A 20,329-nucleotide genomic window follows, 5' to 3' on the forward strand; every position below is an offset into this window, starting at 1 on the left:
GTGATTCATCAGTCTTATATAACACCCAGTGCTCATTACAACACATGCCCTCCCCAGTGTCCATCACCCGGTTACCCCATCCCCCCACCCCTCTCCCCTCCAGCAACCCTCAGTTTGTTTCCTATGATTAAGAGTCTCTTACGGGTTGTCTCCCTCTCTGGTTTCATCTGTTTCATTTTTTTCCTCTCTTCCCCTATGATCCTCTGCTTTGTTTCTTAAATTCCACCTATCAGTGAGATCATATGATAATTATCTTTCTCTGATTAACTTAGTAAATAAATAAAGTCTTAAAAAAAAAAAATACAGAAAGCACTCCTAGCCCAGTCCTAGCAATTGGCTAGGACCAGGTTAACCCTGTTTACTGTTGACCAGGCAACCCAGAACCACTTCCCAGCCCTGAAGCCAGAGTCCTGGGGCGGCTTCCCTTTCTTGGAGCAGACTTCAGATTGAGCCTACTTTTTCTTCTATTTAGAGTTGCCCACACAGTACTTATTGCCCACCCCCAGCCCCACCCCCCCAACACCCCACTTAGCAGGACTAAAGGCAGAGTAGAGATAATTAAGTATTGTAGGGATTAAATGAGCTAAGAGCCTGACGGAAGGTGAGAGCATAAAAATGCTCCTGTCATTGTTACTGTTACCTCGCCTTCCCCTTCCTAGCGACAGGCCCTGTTCATCTGAACAACTGCCAGAGTCAAGGAAACAAAAGTTCAAGATGTCACCCAAATTTCACCCTAAAGTCTAAGCAATGCTGGAAAGTTTCAGGGGTCTTCCTGGTTTATTTGTTCATCTATCCAACAAAGATCTGTAGCCCCTAGGCCAGACACGGGGTGAGGCAGGAAGGCCACTGTGAACCAGACCTCTGCCCTCAGGAAGGCTGGGCATTAAAGGTGAATTACAATGAGGTGCAAAAGACAGGGCCCTGGAGGGCTATAGGAATGGACTGGAAGAGCCCGTGTCCCAGGCAGGACCTCGGCAAGGCAGTCATATTTGACCAGACGCACGAGAGATGGGGATAGGAATGAGTCCCCTCACCAATGAAAGGGGCCGGGGGACAGGTGGAAAGAATCCCCAGCTGTGGGAGAGAGGTCAGGGCGGCCAATACGGGGGCTGAGAGAAGGCGGGAAGGTAGAGACAGAGTGGAGCAGAATGGTGTGGGGTGAGGCTGGGAGGAGAGGTAACAGCTAGAATTTGTGGGACCTCAAAAGCCTTCGTAAGGACATTGGACTTCCTTCTGGGGGTGATGGGGAGCCCTGGGAAAGCTGGGAGTAAATGATCAGTTTTGAATTTGGGAAGTTCACTCTTTTTTTTTTTTTTAAGATTTTATTTATTTATTTGACAGAGAGAGAGACAGCGAGAGAGGGAACACAAGCAGGGGGAGTGGGAGAGGGAGAAGCACGCCTCCCGCTGAGCGGGGAGCCCGATGCGGGGCTCGATCCCAGGACCCCAGGATCATGACCTGAGCCAAAGGCTCAGCTTAACGACTGAGCCACCCAGGCGCCCCTGGAAAGTTCACTCTTTTATTCCTGAGGTTGAAACTGAGCAAATGTCATCTATTTCTTTCTTTACTCAACTCTTCAAAGAAGGTATAGTTGGGATGGAGACATAGGGATGAAACATGGGCTGTTCAGGTAGGTAAATCTCATTCCCAGAAGACTGCCAGACTAGCAGGCCTGACTTCCAAAGGGCCTGCCAGGCAAGATGGCACATTTCTTCCCAGCGAGGCACCCACCCCTGAGTGAGGGAGAGGACTGGAGAGTGGGGCTCTCCCCCCGGGGCCCCAGATGGTGAGGGCTGTTGGGAGCTAGCAGCAAGCCAGCTGCAGCGCCTACACATGCCTCCTTTTTCTTTTTATAGCTAATTTTATTGCTAGTTTTTACAGTTGGTCAACAAATCCAGCTTATCTAACCCCTGTATATTTCTCAAATCCCTACATTCTGTAACAGTTGATCTGTCATGATTTAACAAAAATGGCCTCAATGCTTTTGGGTGTGGGTGGATGGATGGGTTGGGGTGTGGAGAAGATAGATAGATATAAAACAGAAACCTCATTCCAGGCTTCACAGAGCTTATAATCTTGTTTTTTTTCTTTTTTAATTTTATTTACTTATCTGAAAGAGAGAACGTGAGCGGGGAAGGGGGGGCAGAGGGAGAAGCAGATTCCCCGCTGAGCAGAGAGTCCATACAGGGCTCAATCCCATGACCCTGAAACCATGACCCAAACGGAAGGCCGACACTTAACCGACTGAGCCACCCAGGTGCCCTGAGCTTACAATCTTGTGAGGAATGGGGCAGGGAAATGAATTCAGTAGGAGACAAGGACAGTGATGACCTCTGCACTTCATGGGCAGGGAAACTGAGGCTGGGAATGCAGGGAGCCATTTGCCCAAGGATGGGATGGAGGCAGCGCCAGGGCCAGGTGTGGAAGCCACCAGACCACACTGGCCATGACTCACACAAAAGACTCAGGAAAGAGCCCAGGCCCTGTCCCTGCTCTATAGGAGACTGATCATAAATAAGTTGCACACCAAATTCTTAGCTAGAGTCCACCAGCCTAACAGCCCCCACCCCAGTCTTGCAGACCTTCCTCTGGTCCTGCAAACAAACCAAGTCTATTCCCACCACCTCAGGATGTTTGCTTTTCTGATTCCCTCTTACTGGAATGCTCTAACACCCGGAATCATCTGGCTTCCTCCTCCTCCGAAAGGGCCCCCAGAAGACCCTTCCTGAAGGGACCCCACACCCACACACTTTTGAGTCTCTCGGCCCTGGTGTCATGCTTGTCATCTTCATCATACTTAGCCACCATCTGAAATGATCCTGTCCAATTTGCTCTCTCTCCTGCACCCCTGGGCCCTGGCCCCCGACTCTAAATTCTATGAGACTAAGATTGTGTCTGTCTTGTACACAGCTGTGTCCCCAGTCGAGGGAGGAGGGCTGGCACATGGCAGGCACTCAGTAGCTTTAGAATGAGTTTAAAAAAGAAATATTGTGTAAACAAATTCATATCAAGTAGACACGGAAATCATTGCTTATAAGTAACTAAATTCAAGGCTAGTGTAGTGGAAAGAGGCCAGGTTGACTGGTCATAAGACATGAATTTAAGTCCTAGATGGATTGTTTTTCTTGCTATGATTGTCAATGTACTGAAAATTCTGAGTCTCAGACAGTTTTGGTGCCTGCAAAAGAGAGGTCTGTCTGACCTTACCCACTAAACTTGGTGTCCTTGAGTACCCAAGAAATACTTGTTGAAACAATAAATGAAGAGTCAATGAAAAAAAAAAAAGAAAGAAAAAAAAATAGTGCCTCACACATCGCTGTTGGGATGGTCAAACTAGACAATATATATTAACATGCTTTGTAAATGGGTAAGTGCAAATAAATGTATTATTGTAACTATACAAAGGGAATTACTATAATATTTACTTATATAAGCACTTTCCCTATCCTATCTAAAGTAGGCCTCGAATTAGAAAAAACCAATTTAGAGTCAACATTTCAGAAACGCATCTAGGACATAAACAGAATCATTTCTACAAATGAGGGCAGAGTATATAAATTGCGTTATTCTCGGACTCTCTTGTGTTTTTTTTCGCACTTTGCCCACTGACAGCTGGTTTCACTTTTGAACAGTCTTTTTTATCTGACTGTTTATTTTCTTTTTTCAAAGGCTTTTTCCCCATTTACAATGTCATATACGTTCTTATAAAACTTTTAGAAGACATTGCAAAGTCTAGAAGAAAACAAAATCACTTGTAAGCTTCACAGTCTAGAGATAACCAAAGTAAATGTTTTGAAATACTTTCTGCCAAATGATTTTTTAAAACTGGAGTTGCACATGATGGTTTCATATCATACAGAGCATGGGGTGCCTGGGCGATGGAATAAGGGCTCTGTTAAGCTGCCTGAGACCATGGTGCATGAGAGGCGGATGGCACAGTATGGTGGGAAAAGCACAAGAAAATGAAGAAGAATAATTCCTACCACCTAGAGGGGTTGGAAACACCCAAAATAAAATACGTGATTGACAGAAACATGGTGATGCACAATAAATTATGGTCATATTACTAGTACTGTTCACAATAATGTGTTTAGAGGTGGCAGCTCAGTCTTGAAGAAAGAGAATTTAACTTAAAGCTGGGATACCTGGGTGGCTCAGTTGTTAAGCACGTGCCTTTGGCTCATGTCATCGAGTCCTACATTGGGCTGCTTGCTCAGAGGGGAGCCTGTTTCTCCCTCTGCTGGCTGTTCCCCTGGTTTGTGTGCTCTCTGTCAAATAAATAAATTTTTTTTAAAAATTTTTAAGTTTAAAAAAAAATAGTAACCTGAAGCAAAGCTGGCTGAAGCCAGACACAATGGGGTAGGACAAGGTAAGAATTCTGCTCCCATTGCTAGGATCTCGCCTTGCGTAGCTGGAGAAAATTTCCCATATCCGAGGCTTACCCCTTCCTTGAAAATAGCTATCAAAAACATAGAAAACCAATGGAAATCAACAACCCCCAGGTCAGGCCACAATTTAAGGATTGCGATTGGAGCTCTCAGTCACCAGCCCATCATAGAAAGTCAGGTGTGACAAAGCGGTGCTGTGTCACCCAGAGCCTGCCCTGCCAAAGGTCACAGCCCTTTTCTGGGCGACCCACATCCTGTGACTGACAATGTGGGAGTCTCAAAGGCCCGACCCTTTCTGCCCAACTTGGGACACCTCCAGAATGTCCTGTCCGGTCAGCTGAAGCTTCCATGGAGACTTGACATCTTTCCCTTCCCTCCCTTTCCACGATTGTTGATCCCAAAATGCTCCCTCCTGAACATCCTGCGTGCTGGCTCCTCCATCTCAGAGTCTGCTCTGGGGGGGAGCCAGCCTGTGACCGGAGCCTTGCCTGCACCCCCTCCCTTCTTCCGGTGCAGTCACTGCGGCAGAGCCTGGAGGGCTTCTTGAAGAAACAAAGCACTGAGGTTTCATTCTTACACTTTATCTTTTAAAAGGACTTCTGCCTCCAGGAGGATGCAATAGGTGTCTACTTTTCCCTATTTGTCCTGCTAAATACATCTAAACGCTGGACGTAGTTCGTACTCAAACAAAAGAAGACTCTGAAGGTGGACAGAAGAAGGAAGACAGGCTAGGGACCTTGGGACACAAGGAGTAACAGTGCTGAGCTCCTTGGGTTTTCTTTTTCTGTCATGGATCCCAGACTTGGAGCTGAAGCATTGGGAACTCAGAAATGGTGACAAGCACACGTGGAAGACCACCCACAGAAGCCTGCTTTCTGCAGCCACAGAACCAAGAAAAGTACAGTCTAGCAACAGAGAAGCTTTTAGACAATAAACACCTTAACTCCAGCCAAATGCCCCCACTCAGCAGAGAAGGCCAAGCGGGGAGCCTAGACCTCCACCCTCATCCACAAACGCGAGAGGGAGGACAGAATCTCCAGGTCCCTTCAGCTCAACAGTGCCATAGACAGTATTTGTTAAGATTTCAGATTTGTGGATGCGATCTTTATCATCAAAGAAAAGATGGATTTTCTTTATTAACCAACAAAATTAAACACAGGGTGAGTCTTTCTCATGAATGGTACAGTTATTGATCCCAGGCAGACAGGAGCAGGAACAGAATGGATTCGGTGCCCCCTGCTCCTGCCAGAAACAGCTGGTGGAGGGACCACAACCCACCCTGACTTCCATAGACTTCTTTTTGAACAAAATTTCAAAGGTTTATAGGCCCCTTATTTACTTATTTAAAAAAAGATTTTATTTATTTATTTGACAGAGAGAGACACAACGAGAGAGGGAACACAAGCAGGGGGAGTGGGAGAGGGAGAAGCAGGCCTCCCACGGAGCAGGGAGCCCGATGCGGGGCTCAATCCCAGGACCCTGGGATCATGACCTGAGCCGAAGGCAGACGCTTAATGACTGAGCCACCCAAGCGCTCCCAGGCCCTTATTTAATGAAAAAGATCCAATCAATACATTTAAGTGTAAAAGTTAAACTGCTGAAGGGTTGTTGTTGTTCACTATTTATGATGTGTTTCTCTTTCCAGACCTTCCTTTCTTTTACACAGATTCATGTATTTGCACTTAAACACATTTTCTCTGCTGTATTTTAAAAATTATCAAGAAAAAAAAACCTAGACGCTCAGTGCAAAAAAAAATTTTTATAGAAGATGCAGGGCCTACAAAGAAGTATTAAGTTCTACTTCTCCAAGGCCAGTCAACGTGCCCGGGAGGCAATTCATGTATATGAATATACAACCACCTACCTGATATCTTGACTTGTATTCCAAATTGGCAGCTCGAATTTAGTAAGTCCCAGATGGGCCTCTTGACTCCTGGCCCAACTCCACGTCCCAGAGTTTCCCTATCATTACAGGGCCCCAAATTTCATCTTGTTCCAGTTGGCCTTGGTTTCTCTCTTTCCCTCACACCCCATAACCAGTGCACCAGGAAGTCCTATTGACTGTTTTCAAAATACATCCTGAATTCTGCCATATCTCATGGTGTCTATGACCTCACCCCTAGGGCCAGCCACCATCTACTCTCACCTGGATGACTACATTTGCTTTCTGACTGATCTCCATGCTTCCAACAGCGGCCAGGTGCACACTTAAAATGAAGTTTTGCACTTGGGATAAAATCCAACCCCTTTGGCCCCACATGGGTTGCCCCCCTTCCTTTCACTCCTTATGCCTCTGGCTCACCAGACTTTCTAGGCGATGCAGAGCTCCTTCCACACAGGGACCTTCAATTTTATGTCTCCTCTGCCTGGGATATTCTTCTCGGGCATCTTTCCATGGCGTTCCTTCTCTACTATCCCTTCTTACACGACCTCAGAATGCCTCCCCACCCTCCCCTAGATGGTGCTTCATTTTCTTCAAGGCAGTCAAAGTGATCTGCAAGTAATTATTTACTTGTTCTACCTCTCTCTCCTGAGAGCTCAACGCCTGTGAGGGGCGCAGACTTGGTCTGACTTAGCACCGCATCCCTAGTCTCCTTCGTACATTGTGTAAGTACTCAGTAAATATTTATTGACTCTGCTACAGGATTTTCTTTTCTTTGGTGCCCACGGTTCTTGGTCACACCACTTTGAAGAGTGAAGAGGTAGACCAGACAGAGTGGTGGGCAGCAAACCAAAGTTTATTGAGTGATAGTACAAAGCTCCCAAAGAGGGAGGGGAAAAAGGGAAGGGACCCGAGAGGATTGCCGATTTGGCATTTGATCTAGGGGTTTTTATGGGCTTGTTGGCGGGCTGTTTTAGTCTGATTAACCCTCCATACCCCCGTCATCCAATCAGATTTTTGTCACGTGGGAAAGGGTGGCGGGCTCCTTCCAGGGTGGTGTCAAATCCTTTTAAGGGTGGTTTCCTCTTGGGACCCTTGTCCCCACCTGCCTTTCTTCCAACTATCCTTCATCAAATAAAAAATAAAAACATACAGGGTGCCTGGGTGGCTCAGTTGGTTAAGCGACTGCCTTCGGCTCAGGTCATGATCCCGGAGTCCTGGGATTGAGTCCCATGTCAGGCTCCCTGCTTGGCAGAGAGTCTGCTTCTCCCTCTGACTCTACCCCCTCTTGGGCTCTCTCACTCTCTCTCTCTCTCAAATAAATAAAATCTTAAAAAATAAAAAATAAAAACATACATATGTATCTACAATTTTTAAAATAATGGTTTCATGCTATATCTACTATTTTCAATTTGTTCTTTTTGCATAAAAAATATTACACAAACTAAGTCCATGCATAGAACCCGCCCCCCACCCCAAGGGCACCTGGGTGGCTCAGTTGTTAAGCCTCTGCCTTTGGCTCAGGTCATGATCCCAGGGTCCTAGGATCAAGCCCCGCATCATCCAGCTCCCTGCTTGGCGGGAAGCCTGCTTCTCCCTCTCCCTCTCTCCCTGCTTGTGTTCCCTCTCTTGCTGTGTCTCTCTCTGTCAAATAAATAAAATTAAAAAAGAAAGAAAGAAAGAAACCCCCCTGCTCCTAACACAAGATATACTATGTTTGTACCCTAATTTATCAAAGCATTTCTCTGATAGACATTTAGATCATTTCCAGGTTTTTTGTTTAAGTGTATAAGCATCTTCTAGGAGGCAAAGTTCTGCACAAAGGGGAAAATGATGAATCCGGTAGTGTGGCACAGCCATTGAGAGCACCGACTCTGGAGCCCTACTGCCCCAGTGCCAGGGCAGACTGCTGACGTATCATTGTATCCTCACACAGCAGAAAGAGGTCAAGCCAGCTCCCGAATCTCTTCTTATAAGGGCACCAATCCTGTTCACAAAGGTTAATGTAGGCACCACTGTTTCCTGTGGGCAGAAGGCTTATCCTTCCGTGCCTAGTATCGCCGTCTTTGCAGAAAATGGGGATAATAATGGTAACCATCCCATAGAGTTGTTGTGAGGATTTTGTAAATTAAAATATGCATAAAATGCTTAGAACACTGAGTAGCACATAGTCAGCACTGTGTAAGGACTGTAATTACTGTTATTGTTGTGATTTATTTCAGAGCACATAAAGCATTACTTTATGACCAACAGAGCTACCTAAATACTTCTTGATGCTTTTTCTGGTTTCCAAAAAAATCCTCACATCTTCATGAATTATAAAAATTTCTCTCACCATTTTATCCCTTTCACTTACACTCTCTTACCCTTTATTAAATTTGAATCCTTTTCAGCTGGTTCATGTGTCACACAGAATAATACATGTAGTCTAATCTATATTCTATTTTTGTCAAAAACTGGGTTAAAAAAAAAAAGAAAACCCTAATATTTCTCAGGGATTTTTAGGACATAAACACAATGACATAGTGCTGTTCTGGGTTGGGGGGGGCTGCCAGTGTATTGAACTGCTATGTACCATCATCAAAAGACGCTGGTTAATATTCATCGTGTATTCGTCTGGAAATTCAGACAGCACATCCATGAAAGACAAAGCTCAGCCCCACTTGATGTCTTTCTGCAGAATTCTCAGAGCTAAGATGCCCAATGAAACACAGCTGGTACAGCGGGTCCAGTTAACCCTCTTTGCCTGGTGTGTGCTAAATGACATGAGGCTTTCCAGGACACAGTGGAACACAATGGTCCCAGCACTGGGGAAAGAGAAGGCTATTTACAATTTGATACACAAGCACTGATCTATTATATGGTCATTGTCTTTGTATTTTTGAAATTCTGTATCTCGGGGCACCTGGGTGGCTCAGTCGTTAAGCGTCTGCCTTCGGCTCAGGTCATGGTCCCTGGGTCCTGGGATCGAGCCCCACATCGGGCTCCCTGCTCCGCGGGAAGCCTGCTTCCTTCTCCCACTCCCCCTGCTTGTGTTCCCTCTCTCGCTGTCTCTCGCTGTCTCTCACTCTCTGTCAAATAAGTAAAATCTTAAAAATGAGAAAAAGAAATTCTGTATCTCTATCTCCCTCTGTTTTTTCCAAGAAGTGATCAGTGTGTCCATTTTGGAGCCAGAGAACATATCTACAGAGGCAAAGATGTGCTACCCTTGAGCCACCTCCTAGATTACTGATATAATTACGACCTTTGTCAAAACAAAGGGCTTTCTGTGAATTCCATAGGATGACATCTTTTCAGATCAAAGCTTATTCAGCTGGTATCAATTAAAATTCAAAATTAAAGTAAGGATATAAAAGTATTGTGATAGTTAATTTTATGCATCAGCTTGACTGGATCATGGGATTCCCAGGTATCTGGTTAACATTATTTCTGGGTATGTCTGTGGGAGTATTTCTGGAAGAAATTAGCATTTGATCATCAGAAGACTGAGTAAATCAGATTGCCCTCCCCAATGTGAGTGGGCATTATCCAATTCATTGAGGGGTTGAATAGAACAAAAAGGCAGAGGAAGGTTAGATTCAATCTCTCTCTGCCAGACTGAGCTGAGACATCGATCTTCCCCTGCCCTTGCTGCTCCTTGTTCTCAGGCCTTCAGATGCAGACTGGAATCTCCACCATCAGCTCTCTGGCTCTCAGGCCCGGGAACTACACCACCAGCATTCCTGGGTCTCCAACTCACAGATGGGCAACTGTGGATCTTCTCAGCCTCCATAATCACATGAGCCATCACCTTATAATAAATCTCTATCATTTATCTATCTATCTATCTATCTATCTATCTATCTATCTATCTATCTATCATCTATCTCCTATTGATTCAGTTTCTGTGGAGAACCCTAATACAGGTATCTTTTATAGAACTCCTAAATCAGTCCTGTCACCTATATTTTTAACAGACTCGTTTAATTGACATTTAATAAAAATTTATGTCTAGGGGGTGTCTGGTTATGTCAGTCAGTTAAGTGTCTGCTTTTGGCTCAGGTCATGATCCCAGGGTCCTGAGATCAAGCCCTGCATCAGGCTCCCTGCTCGGTCGGGAGCCTGCTTCTCCCTCTCCCTCTGCTGCTCCCCCTGCTTGTGTTCTCTCACTCTCTGTCAAATAAATAAAGTCTTTAAAAAAAAATATGTCTAGTATTCCTTTTCCAATAGTGAGGCTTCTGTTCCTGAAAAACGTAGGTTTTGAAAAACTTGAAATTGGGGGATCTTAAGACCTTAAAGTCTTTGGGATTAAAAATGAACTTACCTATAAAAAAACTTTAATGTAAATGTATTATTCTGGCCAAATTTCTTAGACTACCACTGATGCTATATCTACTATCTCTTCTCAACCTGGGTTTCTGATCTTGTCTCTGGACACTGCCCTCTACAGATGCTACTCTGTTAAACAGAGTCTCTTCTTCTTCCTTTTTTCTTCCCCAAGCACACTGACACTTCCTGTCTTGGAGCCTTTGCTTAAGGGCAAATTAGTTGCCAATAAACTTTCACAACAGATGCTGGAATGCATCTTGGCAATGTCTTCAGCAATAAAAATATACAGCTGTCTGCCCAGAACAGAACCACTCTTCTTTTGGGGAACACCATTGTTATGGACTGAATGCTTGTGTACCCCTTCCAAAATTCCTTGGTTGGAGCCCTAATCCCCAACATAATGGTAGTTGGATGTGAGGCTTTTGGGAAGTAATTAGGTCAGGAGGATGGAACCCTTATGAATAGGAGTAGTGTCCTTATAAGAAGAGGCCAGAAAGCTAGCTTGCTCTCCTTGTGCTATGTGAGGATACAATGACATGTCAGCAATCTGCAACCCAGGAGAGGGCCCTCACCAGAACCTGGCTATGCTGGTACCTTGATCTTGGAGTTCCAACCTCCAAAACTATGAGAAACAAATCTCTGTTGTTTATAAGCCACCTGTCTATGGGACTTCGTTACAGTAGCCTCTACTGACTACAATAGCCATCGCCCCAACTACAAATCTAGGGTTCTAGGGAGGGATGGGGGCTGCCATTCACAATACCTCACACATCTGACCATGGTGACAAGTCCCTGATCTACCCAGACTATCTGAATCCTTCTCGGGGACTTTCCTAACTGGAGCTTACTTTCCTTTCTGGTCAGGAAGCCATAATGATGCAAGCATGGAGCCTCTTGAGGCCGAGGCAGGACAGTACAAATAGTGAATTTGCAAAGAGAAACAGAAGTAGAGACAGAATCAGCCAGTCTTAACTGCATCCCAGTTCCCTAAGGCCCAATCAAACCACCCTTCCTGTTCTTTGGTGATGTGGGCCAGTACATTTCCTTCTTATGCTTCAGCTACTTCAAGTACTCACAACCTACCAGTGTTGACTGATACTGCTGGATTTGCAGAAGACGCAAATTCTTAAAATGACCACTTTTGGGTATCAATCTTCAATAAAAGTTGAGTGCAAACTAACTTAAAAATGCTTGTGGCAGGGGCGCCTGGGTGGCTCAGTCGTTGGGCATCTGCCCTCGGCTCAGGTCATGATCCCAGGGTCCTGGGATCGAGCCCCGCATCGAGCCCCGCATCGAGCTCCCTGCTCCATGGGAGGCCTGCTTCTCCCTCTCACGCTCCCCCTGCTTGTGTTCCCTCTCTCACTGTGTCTCTCTCTGTCAAATAAATAAAATCTTAAAAAAAAAAAATGCTTGTGGCAGGGGCCTGGGTGGCTCAGTCGTTAAGTGTCTGCCTTTGACTCAGGTCATGATCTCAGGGTCCTGGGACCGAGCCCCGCATCGGGCTCCCTGCTCGGCAGGGAGCCTGCTTTTCCCTCTCCCTCTGCCTCTGCTTGTGCTCCCTCTCTCGCTGTGTCTCTCTCTGTCAAATAAATAAATAAAATCTTTTAAAAAAATGATTGTGGCAATAATATTTATCTGTACCAGTTTTCTGATTGCTGAAGTTAAACACAGGCATTGTCAAATAGGTTTATGAAAACTAGGACAGAGTATAAATGAATATCTCATATTTTTATCTGTACATATATAAATACATATAATTATCTTCTTATTTTACAAAAATTGGATAAGACTATGCATGTAATACCACAGCTTGCATTTTCCACTTAATAACGTATTTTGGACACTATAATATAGCAGTTCCTATAGATCTACTTGGTGTTTTCAGTGTTTATGTTCAAAGTGTGTCCTCCTAAATGTCTATCATTGGTAATGGCGGTCACCAAGAGTGCATGTTATCTCATTGATGGAATTCTAGCTTAGAGCCCAGAGAGACCTCTGCTATTGACTTTTTGTGCACAGGTAGATTTTGAGAGAATGTGAATGGCTCATTTTTCACCTCCATGATATAAATCATGTCAGACTATTGGCAGTATTTCAAAGTGCTGTCTCGATTCAGGGTTGAACCACACAAGAGAGCTAGCAGGCATTTGCCTGGCAGTCTGCCAGGTGACCTTAGCATTCTGTAATGTGGACAGTACGGGGGGAACAGCAAAGCCTGCTCACTCTGGACTTCTTGACTCGGCTTCATAATCAAGAGTCATGAAAATAATAACAACTAACAAAACAGCAACTTTCATTGAACACTTGAAAGGTGCCAGGGACCCTGGCTAAGCACTTGACATTCTTTAATGCTTATAATAACCCTAAGACTATCACTACTTTTAGTAATGAAACTGAGGCTCTCACCCATGGTCAGACAGCTAGCAAGTGGCTGTGCTGGGGTTTGACCTCAGGCTAAATAACCCTAAAGCCCATGCTCCTCACCAACATTTATTCTGCTCTCCAGTTTGCCCCACCTGACTTAGGACATGTATCTATCCTTACCCTAGGACTCAGGTTTGGGGGTGTAAGAATTTTTAGTGTTGGGAAAGTTTGTGGAAATTTTACTAACACCGTTGCTGTTGGTTTACAAGAAATTTAGGGGAGGATATTATAAGATCCTTTTGGGTGGTACAATCTGATGCAAGAAAGGGTTAGGAGTTTGTGGGCTAGGGTTCTATTCCCTGACACCTCCAACATTTGTTGAATCAGACTTCTGAAAATAACATACATTAGGAAAAATATAGTTATGTGCAGTAACAAAATACATACTAATTATAAACAACACCAAGCCATTAATAAGAAAACTCAACAGAAAATATGACTTTAGGAAAACTGGGTGATGTACTAAGTTCCTATTGCTGCTGTAACAAATCGCCCCAAACTTAGTGGCTTAAAACAACACAGCTTTATTAACTTACAGTTCTGGATGTCACGAATCTAAAATAGCTCCCACAAGGCTGAAATCCAGGTGCCGGTAGAGTTGGGTTCCTTTTGAAGGCTCTAGGGAGGATCCATTTCCTTGCCTTTTCTAGCTTCCAGAAGTGCATGCATTCCTGGCTCGAGGTCTTGCTCACTCTGACCTCTATTTCTGTCATCAAATCTGACCTCTATTTGTCATCACTCTGATGTTCCTACCTCCCCTTTTCAGATGGTTGTTATTACTGTTTTTCTTTTTTAAGATTTTATTTATTTCAGAGAGAGAGAGAGAGAGGGAGGAGTGGGGGGAGAGGCAGAGAGAGAAGCAGACTCCCTGCTGAGCAGGGACCCTGATGGATGTGGGGCTTGATCCTGGGACTCCCGGATCATGACCTGAGCTGAAGGCAGACGCCTAACCAACTGAGCCACCCAGGCACCCCTATGGCTGTTATTTTTTATAGAAAACCTAGTTTATTTTTTAATTGTGGTAAAATACACAAAACATAAAGTTTATCATCTTAACCATTTTGCAGGGTACAGTTTGGTATTATTAAGCATATTTACACTCTCTACCTATTAAACAACAACTTCTCCTCCTAACCCCGAGCAAGCAGAATTCTACTTTGTGTTTCTATAAAGTTGGACTACTCTAGACACCGCCTGTAACTGGAAATCTACGATCTTTGTCCTTTTGTATCTGGTTTATTTCATTTAGCATAATGTCTTGAAAGTTCCTGTAATAGCGTGTGTCGGAATTTCTTTTTAGAGGCTGAATAATTTTCTATTGTGTGTAGATACCATGTTTTGTGTATCCATTCAACCATTGGAGGCTACTCAGGTTGCTTCTAGCTTTTGGCTATTTTTTTAGTTTCCCAGACCCAATCCCTCCCCCCGCAACACCAAGCAATTCTTGGACACCAGTGGGCTGAATGACCAAATATATATTTCTTATAAATTGTTATTATATTGCACTATTGTGAATAATGCTGCTATGAGCATGGGTGTACCAAATATCTCTTTCAGACCCTCCTTTCAATTTTGGGGGGCATATACCCAGAAGTGGAATTCTTGTATCATATGGTAATTCTATTTTTAATTTTTTGAGAACTGCCATACTGTTTCTCATAGCAGCTGCACCATTTTATGTTTCCATGAGCAGTCCACTGGCCTCTAATTTCTCTACATTCTTTTTTTTTTTTTAAGATTTTTATTTATTTATGTGACAGAGAGAGACACAGCGAGAGAGGGAACACAAGCAGGGGGAGTGGGAGAGGGAGAAGCAGGCTTTCCGCCGAGCAGGGAGCCTGATGCAGGGCTCGATCCCAGGACCCTGGGATCATGACCTGAGCCGAAGGCAGATGCTTAACGGCTGAGCCACCCAGGCGCCCTTCTACATTCTTGCCAACATTTTTTGTTGTTTGTTTTGATAGTAATCATCCTGATGGGTATGAAGTGGTATCTCACTGTGGCTTTGTTTTACATTTCTCTAATGGTTAGTGATGTTGAACATCTTCATATGCTTAGTGGCCATCCTACCTCTCTTTTATAAAGACCCTTGTGATTACATTGGTTCATTTGGATGGTCCAGAATTATCTCCCCCTATAAGGATCCTTAAATTAACCCCACCTACAAATTTCCTTTTGTCATGTAACATAACACATTCATAGGAGATTAAGACATAGACATCTTGAGGGATGACGGGGTGAGGGGGGAAAGGTCATTATTCTGCCTACCACAGGTAACTCCTATACCACCAAAGCCAAAAGAACAAAAAGTTTGAAAAATGAATGTTTGGTTGATGATTTCAGACACTGCACAGAGTCTGTGTAGTCCAAAAAGATTTAGCTGCATTTTATGATCAGTGACTTTTGAGACAGCTTTTGGTAAAGTAGCAGGGCTGCAACTCAGGAGACATTACTAATATTTCTAGGTAAACTACTAATTTGTGATTGTACTTACATATATATGTTTCTCCCTAAAGGAGCTAGTCTGTTTAAATTACCCAGAGTTCTCATAAGTTCAGGTTAAAGTAAAAAACATGCAGTCCCCCACCACCAAAAAAAAAAAAAAAAAAAAAAAATCAAACCCCCAAACCCCAACATGCAGTCCCAGGCTAGTATGGCAATATACAGCAAATGGAAAGATAGACCAGTTATTATAAGAGGTCACTCGGGTCTAAACTAAGGTGTTGGGTGTGAGGGCAGATCACTTGTATGGAGGATCCAAACAAGGGAGAGATGGCAAGTACTTAGAGCAGTTGAAGGAGCTGGGGGGATCGTGGTTTACCAACAGACACAAGAGGGGAGTGACAACCCTAGGCCTAAGGAAATATGTGTTGTTTGTTAAGACAAGATGTGGATTCTGTTAAGGACTGACTGAGTCTCAAGATCCAGAGTGCTCTCCAGTGTTCTGCCAGGACTTTGGAAAGGAAGAGAGATTGTTCTAGCTCTGGAAAAAGCGCCAAGAAAATCGGTGATAGAGGAAGAAATATGGAGATTGAGAAACTCTGAGGTAGCTCATCTCCAGCAATCTTAATCTGACTCTAAATTAGAAGGCATGATTATTTGCAGAGAGTAACACATGTGGGTAGAGGCCCAAGTGTTTCAGGGCTTATTGAGCAAAGAGATTTACAAGGCCTTGGGAAGTGTGAGGAGCCAATGAGAGACTTATAGCTGTGTATGAAGCACTCACTTGAAAGGTGGTCTTACCTCTAAGGGCACAGCTCCAGTGGAAGAGTCCTTCAAAGCAAAAGAAGGAAAATCAGAGCAAAGGGGAAGTCCATGGAAGCACCAACAGAAGGGAATTCTGGAAGTCTGACGTAGCGTTTGTAGTTATCATACTGAACTACCTATTTGGGGTGTGTCAGATCGTTTCAGTCAGAGAGTATAGTCAACAACCAGAATAATGCACCATGGTGTACTGGGGTTTGTTGATATACTCATGTTTCTGATTTTATGTATTGGAAGAATGTCAGAGTCGGCACCTATCAAGTGATAAAGGAGCTTTTATCCCAAAATGCAAAGCTCATTTAATGTTGGAGATGGGCTACTGTAATATATCACATAATGAAACAGAATAAGAGAAAAACATGATTCCCTTAATGGATGCCAAGAAGCTATTCGATAAAATTGCATACCTATTTTTTATTTTTAAAAAAGGAACCTTATAAACTAGCAATAAAGGAAATTTTTTGACACATATATTCACACATGTACTCAAAGATACTTAAACATAAATAAAAGGCAAGTGACTGGAAAGAAGTAAGCAAAATTATGATCATTTGAAGACAGAATAATGTATCTAGAACATTCAGGAAAATAAACTACAAAGTCATTATTTTTCCTATAAAATAACCAAGAAGAGTTGTAATATATAATAGAAGTTCCACGCATAGTTATCCCCTCTGTTAGTTTCCTAGGGCTGATCCAGCAAAATCCAATAGACTAGGTGGCTTACACAACAGAAATTTATTTCTCACAGTTCTGGAGGCTGGAAGTCCAAGTTCAAGGTGTCAGCAGATTTGGTTTCTACCAAGGCCTCGCTCCTTGGCTTGCAGGTGGCCTTCTCTCTGTGTCCTCACAGGTCTTTTCTATATGTATACACACCCCTGGTGTCCCTTTTTATGTAATGATCTCTCTTTTTTAAGAAAGGCAAACTTACATTGCTGTGCCTCATTTGGATATGTCTGGAGTCTTGGAAGTTTAACTACCCTACATTCTCCTATAAATGGACCTTGAGAGCTTGTTTGGGGGTTGTAGCAGGGGAATGCAGCTACTTGTATACCGTCGCCCAAAGAACAGTCCTTCCCTCTTTCAGGGAAGGTCACCTTCTTCCATCAAGCATGCAGCTTCAGGGAGGAACAGGCACGTGGAGCAGTAAGGGAGGAAGGGGACCCCCCCCTAGCCAGCAATATCAGCAAAATAAACCCTGGTGATCAATGGAGTGACCAATGTCACAGCCAGATTTCCCTCACATCCCTCATCTTCTCCTTTTATAGGGACCCCAGTCAGATTGTTTTAGGGCCCACTCTAATAACCTCATTTTAACTTAATCACCTCTTTAAAGGCTGGATCTCAAAGTACAGCCACATTCTGAGATACTGGGAGTTAGGACTTCAACATAAGAACGGGGCTGGGGGTGCACGATTCAGCCCGTAATACCTCCAGAAAAGACACAAGACTTAAATACAACCCTAAGAAGATCTACGAACAACCTAAAGGAAGGCAGCCATACCATGAAATTGTACAGAAAGACATAAAGAATGGATAAATGGATACATACCATGTTCTTAGTGGGAATGTCTCAGTATTATAAAGTGCTAATTTATCCCAAATTTTATTAAACTAAAAGGTATAACACAACTGTAACCAAAAGCCCAACAAGACCTTCTTCACATCTCTTATCTTTTTTCTTTTCTCTCCCATATCTGTTACATTACCTTCAACTGTATATTCTTTATTTCTAACGGGTGTGCCACCATCAGTTGGATCCATTATCTTCCACTCCAAACTGACCTTCGCAACTGCCCTATACCTGGTAATGGGAGGTCATCACCTATGAGTCACACAGGAGAAAATCTCTGGCTTATCTGGGAAAATTCTTCTTAGTCCATCTATAAATAATCAATCAGTCTTATGTAGCCATTTTTGTTAAAGTTATACCTGTTCCTTCCATTCCATTCCCTTCTTACCTCACATTTGGATTTTAACTCTGCACATCACCATCATCTAGATTAATCTTTCTAAAATATTATTTTCATCATTCTCTTCCAAGTTTACAAATAATGGGTTTAATAAGTCTACTGGGCGACCTTGGGCATGTTAATCACTGTGCTTCAGTTTACTCATCTGTAAAATAGGGATAATAGATAATAGCATTTACCTTATAGAGTTTTCATGAAAATTAAATGTTACAAATTGTTAATTTGTAGAGCACTTAGAACAGTTAGCACTATCTATATATTTATTTAATAAATATCTTCCCCATTGTTTTACCTGGTCCTTAAAAATGCTCACTTTGAGGAAAACTCATTCCTGTGGGTTTAGATACTGTATGCCCTTTTCAAATGATTATTTCCAGAAACACTTGACAAACAGATTATCAATGAACACAGGTGTTCCTTACAGCAGTATACTTAATAGAAAAAGATTGAAGTATGTCTGTAGAAAAAAATGTATAATAAAAGATAGTGAAGTCATACTATGGAAAACTGTGGAGACAAAGATATATTTGTAAATAAAAGTTGCATTTGCTATGGAGGGATGGCCATAATACACTGAGTGAAAAAAGTAAGTTGAAGAATAAGAGGTATAATATGCTTTCATACACATTTGTTTCCAGAAGAATAGGATGCACAGGAAACTGTAAGCAGAGGACAGAGGTTTCTGTTATGAAATGAGGCTGTATGACCTTCCTACAATGAATATGTTTTACTTTTATAATTAAAGCTAAGTAAAAACAAAAGAATAATGAAAGGAGAACTAAAAACTGGTTAAAACTTCCTTTTCTCTAGTCCTTTGCCTTTGATGATCAGGTTTTTATCTGAACTGCATGAAAATACCAGTGATTTTGAGGTTGGTGAGAAGTCAAACTAGGATTTGCTTCAAAACCTCTACACCACTAGGGCGCCTGGGTGGCCCAGTTGGCTAAGCGACTGCCTTCAGTTCACGCCATGATTCTGGGGTCCTGGGATCGAGTCCCACAGTTGGGTTCCCTGCCGAGCAGGGAGTCTGCTTCTCCCTCTGACCCTCTTCCCTCTCGTGCTGTCTGTTTCTCATTCTCTCTCAAATAAATAAATAAAATTTAAAAAAAAACCTCTATCCCGCTAAAGATGGCTTTAAACACCTTGCAGATGAACCGCAAATGTTAGTCTTTACTTTTTTTACCGGAGAAATAGGCATCATCAAATACTTATGCTTCATCCTGATCTTTCATCCAAAGATCATTAATGTAATTACCTGGAAACCTCAACTTCTATCTTAGACGTTGATGAGGGTTAGGGGGAACAGCTACCCTCTTCAACAAACAATCTCAGACTTTCAGAGGTAGAATATCTCCATGTAGAATTTTCTCATCTTCTTGATAATCACTTCCACTACCAAGAGAAAACTCAAGAGAGTTGTAAATTCAGTCGGGCACACTTGAAAAATGCCTTTTTCCATAGACATTCTTCAGAATTTCCTATATGCCAGAATCAAAGGGTTTGGGGCTTGTAAATAAAAGGTGGCCCTTTATAAGGCATGACAAAAGCAAGCAATCTCAAACTAATGACGCGGTAAGGTTTTAACTATCTAGGCACCTACTTTGCCTAGAAAAACAGCCTGTTGTTTTCATTTGTCATCACTGGGCCTCAAAAAGCTAGGCCTTAGCCACCACCTAGTGACGCTAACGACGCGCGATGTCTTACAGCTGCCGCAATTAGAAAGGCTGAGCCTTCTCCTTTAAGAAGCTGACTCACGTGGATGCTGTGTTGTGTGCTCTCAGCTGGGAAGGAGGTGGATCCTAAGTCTCTCCACATTGGCCGCCTCTGGAGAAGGGGCAGAGTTAGCCTCTTTGATTGGCTGTACGAGTACGAGGAGTAGAGTCAGGGGCGGGGTGAGCTGCGGGAGCTCGCCCTGTGTCTGCGGCTTCTGGGAGGGGTGGGCAGCAACGCGGAGGGGAGAGAGAGTGGGGGAGGGTGAACCAGGGAAGGGGCGGGGCCCAGCGGAAGGGGCAGGGTGCCGGGGATGAGGGCGGGGCCTAGAAATGAAGGGGGTCCTGGGCCAACCGGGAGAGCCGACTGTTCGAGGGGCG

The 20,329-nt window shown here is 43.5% G+C and overlaps 1 long non-coding RNA gene across 1 annotated transcript; it reads right to left on the bottom strand.

The window, feature by feature from the left end:
- Positions 1-17,958: 17,958 nt before the first annotated feature.
- LOC112820612 (uncharacterized) lies at positions 17,959-20,218 on the bottom strand. The gene is made up of 3 exons (XR_003207209.2): positions 19,995-20,218; positions 19,495-19,631; positions 17,959-18,384 (listed from the first exon to the last, which is right to left on the bottom strand). It is a non-coding gene; the product is annotated as an uncharacterized lncRNA (long non-coding RNA).
- Positions 20,219-20,329: the final 111 nt, after the last annotated feature.

Source organism: Callorhinus ursinus, unplaced genomic scaffold, assembly GCF_003265705.2.
Source record: "Callorhinus ursinus isolate GAN/ISIS: 27379988/994484 unplaced genomic scaffold, GSC_fseal_2.0 scaffold10, whole genome shotgun sequence".
NCBI lineage: Eukaryota > Metazoa > Chordata > Mammalia > Carnivora > Otariidae > Callorhinus > Callorhinus ursinus.